At 44.3% G+C, this 9,954-nt stretch overlaps 1 long non-coding RNA gene across 6 annotated transcripts; it reads left to right on the top strand.

The window, feature by feature from the left end:
- Positions 1–1,968: 1,968 nt before the first annotated feature.
- LOC139836128 (uncharacterized) lies at positions 1,969–6,838 on the top strand. Of its 6 annotated transcripts, none has more exons than XR_011752352.1 (6): positions 1,969–3,421; positions 3,762–3,846; positions 3,934–3,974; positions 4,051–4,190; positions 4,515–6,334; positions 6,409–6,838. It is a non-coding gene; the product is annotated as an uncharacterized lncRNA (long non-coding RNA). The 6 variants fall into 6 exon arrangements; XR_011752351.1 differs by having other exon boundaries at positions 3,805–3,846; positions 6,409–6,837; XR_011752350.1 differs by lacking the exon at positions 3,762–3,846 and having other exon boundaries at positions 1,971–3,421; positions 4,515–4,685; positions 4,878–6,334; positions 6,409–6,835.
- Positions 6,839–9,954: the final 3,116 nt, after the last annotated feature.

The raw sequence follows: 9,954 nt of genomic DNA, 5'->3' as shown, positions 1-9,954 counted from the left end.
ACGAGAAATTCCCGAGTAGGAAAATGGTTTGCAAGTCTGAAAATGTTCATGGTTCAAAAATTGTTCCCGAATTAAAAACACGCGTACGAAAAAATTGTTCGCGCGGGTTCAGAAAATGGTTCGCGAGTAGGGAAAAAATCACGGTTCTGAAAATGTGCGTGCTTCAAAAAATTGTTCCCAAATTAAAAACACGGGTACGAAAAAACGCTTCACGGGTACGAAAAATGGTTCGCGAGTAGGAAAAATGATTCGGGGCCTAGAAATGTTCATGGTTCAAAAATATTTCCCGGATTAAAAACACGGGTATGAAAAAACAGTTTGAGGGTATGAAAAATGGTTTAGTACGGAAAATAAATCGTGGGTCCGAAAAATGGTTCGCAAGTATGGAAAAAGGTTAAACGGTCCAAACAATATTCAAGCCAGAAAATTTATTCCGAATTAAAATTATATGCCTCAAGTAAAAAAATGATTTACAAGTACGAAAATGGTTCACTTGTTTAACAAATGTTAACATGTTAAAAATAGTTTAGATTTTAAAGGGTTTATGAGAAAAAGGTTTAAATTTAAAATTGATCAAATTCAGAGAGATCATGAATAAAATTGTTAATATTCATGATTTTAAAAATATTCAGTTTTACACGAAATGGGAAAGATAGAAAAAAGGAATAACAACACGACAAAAAGAAGGAAAAAAACAGAACCAGAAAATGAAAACAGGAAAAACGAAAAAAAAAAACAAAGGGAAACACCGAGTAGGCCGGCCATGCAGCCATCTCTCCGAGCAGAATGCCGGCAATCCGTTTATTCCAATGTGTTTCTGGGGCGCCGCACAATGATAACATGGGCCGGCCCAGTACTAGTGATGTCGTCTGCATCTGGTCTTGTCCTGTTTTATTTTTTGCTGTTCTTTGATTTTCTTGTAGTCCGGTTTTCTTCTCCCATGGTAACTAGTAAGCTTGCACGTGCAATGCACGTCAAAAAATATATTATACAGAGTATATATTTTAAAATTTTAAAATTGTGGTTTAATTGATTTTGTTGTAGTTTTGTTTATGGAGCCACTTAAATAGGTCGCATGATCCAATGGTGTAATCAATTGCTTCATGTAGGCACAACATATAGCAAAATTCACGAAGCACAAAACCAGGTACAAAATGAACAATGCCATCCGGAAAGATATTTTTTTATGTGAACTCCAAAACAATATTAAATGACACAAAATGTTAATCCGGTGAAGGAGCATCGTCAACCATATATTTTTATGCCATATAATTTATATTTTATCAGATTACTTAGTGGTCTTGTATATATATAACAACATATGGAACAATATAAGGGATATTCACTTTGGGACATAGGTGTAGATGCACCCATTGTTCAAAAATTATATTTCAAAATGTCCAAAAATTTAGAAAAAAAATCAAGATGTATGTATAGACATTCTATGTTTGCACAGAAAGTTAGGCAATAAAATGACATTTTTGTGACCCATGCAAAAAAGAAAATTTTCGGTGCACCAAAAAGGTTTTCCATGGAACATTTTCTTGACTTTTTTGTATAGGCCACAAACAATATCTTTTTTCCACAATTTTTTTGTGTACGAACATATAATGTTTAAATGTACACACAGATTTTTTTTGACATTTTTCAATGCATTTAAAATAAGAAGTATTTTTTGCATAATGGGTGCATTTACCCGCGTGTGCCAAAACACCATGTCCACAATATAATCTCAATGTTAGCTGAACCAAAGCAAATGCCTAAAATTTTATTTTGCCAGAATGAAACGGAAGAGATATTCAATCTTGTCTTGGCCTATTCCCAAAAGCTTGAAATTTACACGCATTGAGGATGTGGATAAATACATGAAAATGTCAAGTATACAAATGAAGAAGATAAAGAAGTACACATAGACCTAGGTGATGTCGCCCACCGCTAACGGTCTGGAATCTCACATACTACAGTATGATATTCTACGCTACCACTTTCACTCTCCTCTCATCGTGCTTCCCCTCCACTGCCTCCCCAGTCCCAGTCCCAGTCCCAGTCCCCACCGACGGCGCGTGTACCATCCGCAGATCCGCTCCCCTGCCTCCAGTAGCCGGCGAGAGGACCTCTGCCTCCCCACAGATGGCGCGAGGAACGCCGCCATCCCAACCTCCCCGCCGCCGCAAGTTCTAGCTCATCCGCCTCCGCCGCTGCTGCCATTTCCTCGCGCCGACGGAGGCCAAGGGGCGGACCTCGTGTCTACCGGATTCTCGGCCCTGGCCACCGTACGGCTGTTGGAGAGCTCTACAGTGCGCTATTCTCCTCCCGTGAGAGCAAGCGTCGAGGTAGGAAGTCCTGCTCCGGCGGGTTGGCCGTGCCCCGAGTCTCCCGGAGTGGCCGGCGCACCTTCCCAGCTCAACCTCCGTGACCGAAATTTCTGCCGGAGAAGCCTGCTGCCAGGCAGATCGCCCGCATCCTACCGTTTCCGCGCTTCTCCAATGCCCCCGCATCTCCACAAGGTTCATCAGTTCCCTCTCATCTCCACACTGCAGGAAATCCCCAGTATTCGATAACACCATAATTTAGTCCTTGTTCATTTGCCTTCTCCAAATTGTAAATAGGTTGGTGTCCTGCACCACTGTAAACAATTGGTGTAAGTTTGTACTACATGGGTCCATTGCCATCTCAATGAAATATTATTGGGCAATATCTAATTGATACTGAGTACTACTGATTGTGCTCGCTCTCTAGTGTTCTTGAGTAGATTTTTATACTGACAGTTTTTGGTCATTCCAGCCCTTACAACAACCAGTAAACAGATCTTTGGTAATTGTTTTTTTTTTTCAGGGATCATTCTTCCTTAATGCTCTTTCATGTAAGAGCAACAAGGAGATGTTTTAATTTCATACAAACCTGTATTTAATTGCATACTACATTCACTTGTAAGATTTGGCTGTTTTCTTATTTCCTCTTAAACTAACTGGCATCTTTCCATCATAAACACATCAAGTGAGCATAACTTTTTCTGAAGGAGATCATACCCCTCAAGGAGTAGGTTCTTCAGAGATACATTGGTTTGTGTTGTACAGATGTAAGACACAGTTTAACACATCCTTTTACTATTAGTTTAGAAGAGAACATAATTACTTGGGAACTCATAGGCGATAAGTCAAGAGTTCAGTATCAAGATGATATGCTGCTTGTACATCCTTAGGCCTTGTCCTTCAACAACTGTTATTTTTTACCAAATTTTTTTGTAAAGAGTTTTTCTGTCATTTTGACCTATTTCTGCATAGTCTTCTACTTATGAACAGAAGCGGAATCTCAAGTAAATACGATCTTAATTTATGCCTTTCAGCAAGTACTCACAAAGTTTATGGAAGAAGCTGGGTAGACAAGGGATTGCGCCATATCAATGGACGATTTTATGGCGGTACACGACTAATCCTTGCTTACCGTTCTTATCATAGATACAGTTCTCGAGTAAAATGCAAATAGCTTATGTAGTGATACTATTGAACAGTGCGTCTACTACTCATTTATAAATTATGCTTACAGATCTATATTCGGTAGGATCCACTATAATTAGCATTTCTGAACTATATAGTGACCTCTGTTCTGTACTGCTGGACATGTTATGTATTGCCCTCAAATGCAACGCCTATATGGATGTATACAGTGTGGAGTTTGTATATTTGCCCGTGTCATCTCAAATGCAATGCCTGTATGTATATATATTAGCATTTGATGGTTTACATCTTGTTTCCTGGCAGGAAACAAGTCGTTTCGACTGAATTTCTTCTCATAATATTGCAGGGAACAAGCATGTTTTTAAGAGAACTGTCCCGGGCCTAGTTGGTGCTTTATTCAAAATTGTTTTACACCTTCAAAGTCCACTCATTTTCTGTATCTTTAGTCGGTGCTGACTGAAAATACCATTTTCAGCTGGATCACTACACACTCAAATGGCTCAGATCCATTTAATGGTAACGTTTTGCTCAGTTAAATTGTTGTCCTGCTTGCTTTCTTAGACTGACAGGTGGATTCCTTGTCTACATTTAGGTCATGTAGGAGCATTAGATCCATATGGACCTGAAGTTGTGCAGCTCCGTTGAAAGTGTGGTCTCTGGAATAGTACTGATGAAGTGGGGATTTTTCGAGTAAGGAAGGAAGACCACCAACCGGGAGAAGGTCATGTCAAGGTCATTACCAGCAACTGTTCTTATCATGAGTGCATGTGTTCTACTCAAACCTATGTTGTACTCCCCACAGTGACAAGATTTGTGTTATTATTTGGGTTCCGTAGGGTGACCAGTATCATGAGGGGTAATTAAGAAGCACTGCGTTGCAGCACATAATTAAACTTCCAGAACAGAAGTTTGTCAAACATTCAGAAGAGCTGCTTATTTACTTTATTCTGTTTAGCAACAATCATAATGAATCATGATTTGGTTTGACAAATATAGGGCCTTGATTTCATACATACATGTTTCAAAGACTTCAATCAATTTGTTTAATTGCAGCAGGTCAGAAAGCAGTAGAACCTGAAGACAGTGAGCTGCCGGTGGGGAGTCTGTCGACGTGCTAGACGTGCAGTGCGGCTACCCCGAATATGAAGAAAGTGTAGAAGCTGGCGGCGCAAGGAGTACTGCGGCTACCCTGAATATATTGGTTTAAAAATTGTGAACCTTCCAGGGGTACAGTACCTTTTGTTTTATATGATAGTGATCATTTCTTCCAGAGTTCTTTTTTCAAGTTAATTTAAACCCCTTCTCATTAGCATTAGCATAATATGTAGATATAGTCATATAGCTAAGGGTGAGTATAGATTTTAATTGTTTATCAGGAGATTCTTGCATATGATACCTGATGCTTCTTGTTTTTTGCAGGGCCGATTGTCTGAAGAACCTGAAGAAAGACATGGAGTTCGTTTGGCATCCGTCTAGTAGCGTACGTGGCGTTGATTCCCCTGCCAGAGCATGCAGTTCGGCCTAGTCCCCGGCGTGCCGGCGGCCTGGATTCTGTGTCATGGACGGCGTCCTTGATTCCCTTGCGTGGAGGGCGGAGGGCATGCTCGGAAGCGATTGGTCACCAGTGTGACGACGGCGAGAGGACTGTGTCGTGGACTGCGATAGTGCAGCAGGGAGACGGCGGGGAGAAGAAGGCGTTTTGGAAGAGGAGATGTGGACGCTGCTGGGCGACCGCGGCGAGAGGAAGGCGTGCTGGACGTCGACTGCTGCTGGGCGACAATGGCGACAGACGTGCTGGGCGGAAGTCGGCGTTGGCGGGGAATCGATGGGGCGGCAGGCTGGCGAGGGCGAGAGGATGGCGCGGTGGATGGGAGACGGCGAGAAGTCCTGCTGCGGGCGTGCAGAACGGTTAGTTCAGCACGATCTTATTTGTTCGTGGATCCGTGGAGATGGTTGTGGTCCGCTGGTCCGCTCACGTCAAAGATCTGAGCGATTTCAGGCGTTGGATATATGGTTTGAAAGGCTGAGATTTGTTGGATGGGACGCTCTCGCCCTTTTAAAGTAGGGGAGATAGGGGAGATTTCAGGTTTAGCGTTACACAAAGGCAGACCGGATTGCACGAAATGGCATGCTTCAAAAGGTTATCAGCAGTTATACATGATCGAGCACAGCAAGCTAGGCAAAGAATTTGCATCTCAGCGGGGCCTGGGAGTCACAAACAGTATATGGAAGATAGATGTGATTCTCCCTTCGAACAGCAACTGGTAAGCGGACTGAACCAAGAATTGGCCATTAGAATTCCAGCGCCATGAGATTTTGTCCTTTTTCCCGACAGCAAGGTGAACTGATTGTACCCTTTCCCATGTATCAGTAAACTGAGAGATTGCAACCGCCGATAGGTTGCTCTTTCAAGTGTCTCATCAATCGTTGCTCATTGAGGGCCTCCTTAATCAGTAGATTCCGCTTTGTGCAATGCTTGAATATCTCCGGCAACGCATCTTTAATTGGGTGATCGAGAAACAGAGGATCCTGCCAGAAACTGGAAAGTCTGGAAAGAGCCCCATCCCCGATATGGAACACTACATAGGCGTCAAAGACTTGCCGGCTACCAATCCATCCCCTAATTCTAGTTTTCATTACTAATTGTTTTTTCTTATTTTCAGAGTGGTTATGGCGCTAGAAAAGTCTGAATCCGGTGCCCGGAAAAGGAAAAAAAAAAAACAAAACGGAGGCCAGAAGTAGGTAGCATCATAGAGAGGATCTTGGTGGTGGGGTGGAATTGGCTTGGTGCTTCGTGATTTGAAACAACGACTTCTATGTGGGGACGACTGCATAGGAGAAGTTCAGAGTCATATCTTTGAGGGTGAAAATCCAAGGTCTAACTCTAATTGGTTATTTCTGGCAATGTTCTTGTTGAATGCATTGTTTTGAGAGTGAGAACTTTTTTCAGGGTGAAAATTTAAGATCTATGATCGGATAATGACAGTGTTTATGCACACTTTCCTTTTTGGAGGCGTCGCTTATGGAGAAGCTGATCTTCTGGTGTTATCTTGGTGGTGTCAGTGTTGCTGTTTCAAGAAATAGAACGCGGTAGCGGAACTTTTTTTTTGTAATTCTTCACTTTTTTTTGGTTGTGTGCATCATTTATGCCAGTATGGCATAATATTGTTGCAGAGGTTAGGTATAATTGGTATCTCCACGATATTAATATATGCTCTTTATTGAAAAAAGAGAGGATCTGCTGATGAATTTTTGAAGAGAGCAACAGGAGCACTTCATTTCGAGAAATCCAGATGAATTGGGTTAGTTCTTGTGGGCCTGTGGGGGAACAAAGTAATGTTGATTTAGAACATGATGTCTCTACAGAAAACAATGTTGATATCAGCGCCGAGGAAGATAGCAATGTGAGTGTTCATGATCATGCATTTAATTCATATCCTACAGATTTTATAGACTATCACAAAAGCGGATTGTTATCCTAACATTTGTATTGGTTGTTGGATCTTATAGACCCAAATTTTAGTTTTTTCCCCAAGGGGGCTGAAATCACCGTCTCTGTTAAAAAAACACTCAGCAAATTGCTAGACACATGGCAAGCAGACCGGTTTCGGTAGTATATGGTTCAGGCTGACGTTTTTGCCTGCCTTAGTCTCATTGAAAAAACACTCTTATTTTATCCAACAAAGTAGATATGTTCGTGAGGACACGTAGTTTTTTCTTCTCAGTTGTCAAAACAGTAGTTGGGAGGTGGCTGCATGTATACCTCCTCACGTAACTCACCATTAAGAAAAATATTCTGTACGTCAAGCTGAGAGACAGACCAGTGACGAACAGAAGCAACAACAAGAAGAGTACGAACAATGGTCATGTGAGCCACTGGAGCAAATGTCTCGTCATAGTCACGGCCATGCTCCTGCTGAAAGCCGCGAGCGACAAGACAAGCCATGTAGCGCTCAAGAGAATCATCGGAGCGAGTTTTGATCTTGTAGACCCACTTGCAGGTGATGGGACAAACAGAGGAAGGAGGAGTGACAACATCCCAGGTGCTAGTACGCTCGAGAGAGCAACCTCCTCAGCCATCGCTAGCTATCATTCGGGATGAGCAAGAGCATCCCGATAAGAGGTCGGCTCAAGGACCGCAGAGAGACCGTACTGAGTGGGAGAATATGGATCAGGAGGAGGACCAGAACGAGCACAGAGATGATGAGTCGGCTCGGACGGAGAGGGCATCACGCCAGAGGTGGAGGGCATGTCAGGAGGATCATCATCATCCTCACGAGGACGACGGGAGTAGTGAAAAGGGTAGGGAAGGACGACCGTAGGCGAGGAAGGTGACATGGAAGAGGGAGGTGTGGAGGGTGGGGAAGGCGGTGAGGGAGGAGAGGGGGGTCTGGTGGGTGAAGAAGGAGTAGAAGGTGGGGAGAGAATCGGCGGAGCAGGAACCTGAGGCACAGGGGGAGGTGAGTCAGGAAACATGAGAAAAGAGATATCATCCGAGGAGGAGGGACGCGGGTAGAAATGACGAGACTTATCAAAAGTGACGTCCCGAGATATGCGCATCCGATGACAAATAGGATCCCAACACTTGTATCTCTTGTGCTCAGGACTGTAGCCAAGAAAGACACACTCAATGGATTGAGCAGTCAGCTTGGTACGTTCACGTGGAGCAAGAAGAACATAGCAAACACAGCCAAAAAGATGAAGGGTCGAATAATCAGGAGCGCGACCAGCAAGACGCTCAAGAAGAATACCACCCGGCCTGCAGGGCCGTGGAGGGTTGAAGGTCGATGAGATAGGTGGAAATAGACACAGCTTCATCCCAGAAGTGAGGAGGAAGACAGGCAGCGATCATCATCGTACGAGCCGTCTCAAGCAGGTGGCGATGTTTGCTCTCACCCACACCATTTTGGGCATGGGCACTAGGGAAGGAGAACTGGGCAAGTGTGCCCTACTCAGAAAGAAAACCACGCAACAGCTGGAAGATATACTCGCCAGCGGGGTCAGCCCGAAAGACATGAATAGGCGTGGAAAACTGAGTATGGACCATGGCAGCAAAATACTTATATGTCGAGAGAACCTTGTTGTGAGAAGTCATAAAATAGATCCAAGTGTGGCGAGAAAAGTCATCGATAAAAATAACATAGTAGCAGTGGCCCCCCTTGGAAGCAAAGGGAGCCGGACCCCATACATCAAATCAAAAAGACGCTGAGAGATAGACTCACTTGTAGGATAAGGTAACTGATTCTATTTACCAAGCCTACATCCCTAACAACCCTAAAGCGAGACATCTACTGAGACATGCCCCAGAAGACCTCGATGAAGTAAAGACGACAAGCGAGAACCACAAAGATGACCAAGATGATGATGCCACTGCTGAAAGGGGTCGGTAGTGGAAGGAGCAAGCGCACGTGGTGTAGTCGGTGAAGTGGTAGAAGAAGGAGCATGAAGCCAGTCAAGGTCCCAAAGTCCCTGGGAGTCACGGCACCGAGGGCCAGCCCCAACCAGTGGTCGAGTGTGAGTGTCCTGAACAGAACAAGAATCGACATGAAGAATGACCCGACAACCAGAATCAGTAAGTTGAGCAGCGGAAAACAAGTTCATGCTAAGACGGGGAACATGAGAAACATCAGGAATGAAAAAGGAGGGAGTAGAAAGAGTGCCACGACTAGTAACAGGAAGAGAAGTATCATCGGTAGTAAGAACATGGACAGGAAGAGTAAGAGGTCAAAGAGAAGAAAGAGAGGAAGAATTAGGAGATATGTGAAAAGAAGCTCCAGAATCTAGAACCCACGAGGATGTACCTGACTGTATAGAGGAACCAGCCACAGAGGCAGCAGTACCCGTCGAAGCAGAGCCAGAGGAGGCAAGGAGACGCTAAAGCCTCGCTGTATCTTGCTTAGTGAAGCCGGTGGTGACAGGCGCTGAAGGTGGAGCACGAGGAGGCACACCCCGCTGCTTCTGATAGAAGTCAGACTCAAGGTGACCGGACCTCTGATAGTGAGTGCAGAACCGAGGAGGACGAGGGCGACCCCCACCGCGAGAAGGGCGAGCTCCTCCAGGAGCAGCAGGCGCTGGTGTGGGTAGAAGCGGCGGTGCAGGTGCAGTGGGAACTCGAGTAGCAAGAACAGAAGGTGTCCCAAGTAGGCCAGCACCAGGCAGACGAGTCTTTTCGGGACGGAGCTCAGTCAACACCTCTGAGATAGGAAAACGGCCCCGAGCAAACAAATGAGCACGATGATGACCCACAAGTATAGGGGGTGTATCGTAGTATTTTCGATAAGTAAGAATGTCGATCCCAACGAGGAGCAGAAGGTGTTGACAAGCAGTTTCGATGAAGGATTCACTGTAAATGCTCACAGACAAGTATTCAGGGGGTTTTGATGTAGCAGTTGAATAAAGTACGAGTAAGTAAAGTGCGAGAGTAACAATTACAGCGAGTGGCCCAATCCTTTTTAGCACAAAGGACAAGCCGGTTTGTTTACTTATAATGACCAAA

Source organism: Lolium perenne, chromosome 2 (genome assembly GCF_019359855.2).
Source record: "Lolium perenne isolate Kyuss_39 chromosome 2, Kyuss_2.0, whole genome shotgun sequence".
NCBI classification, from domain to species: Eukaryota; Viridiplantae; Streptophyta; class Magnoliopsida; order Poales; family Poaceae; genus Lolium; species Lolium perenne.
Note: the sequence above shows the minus strand (reverse complement) of the source record. Positions and strands in the feature narration are given on the sequence as shown.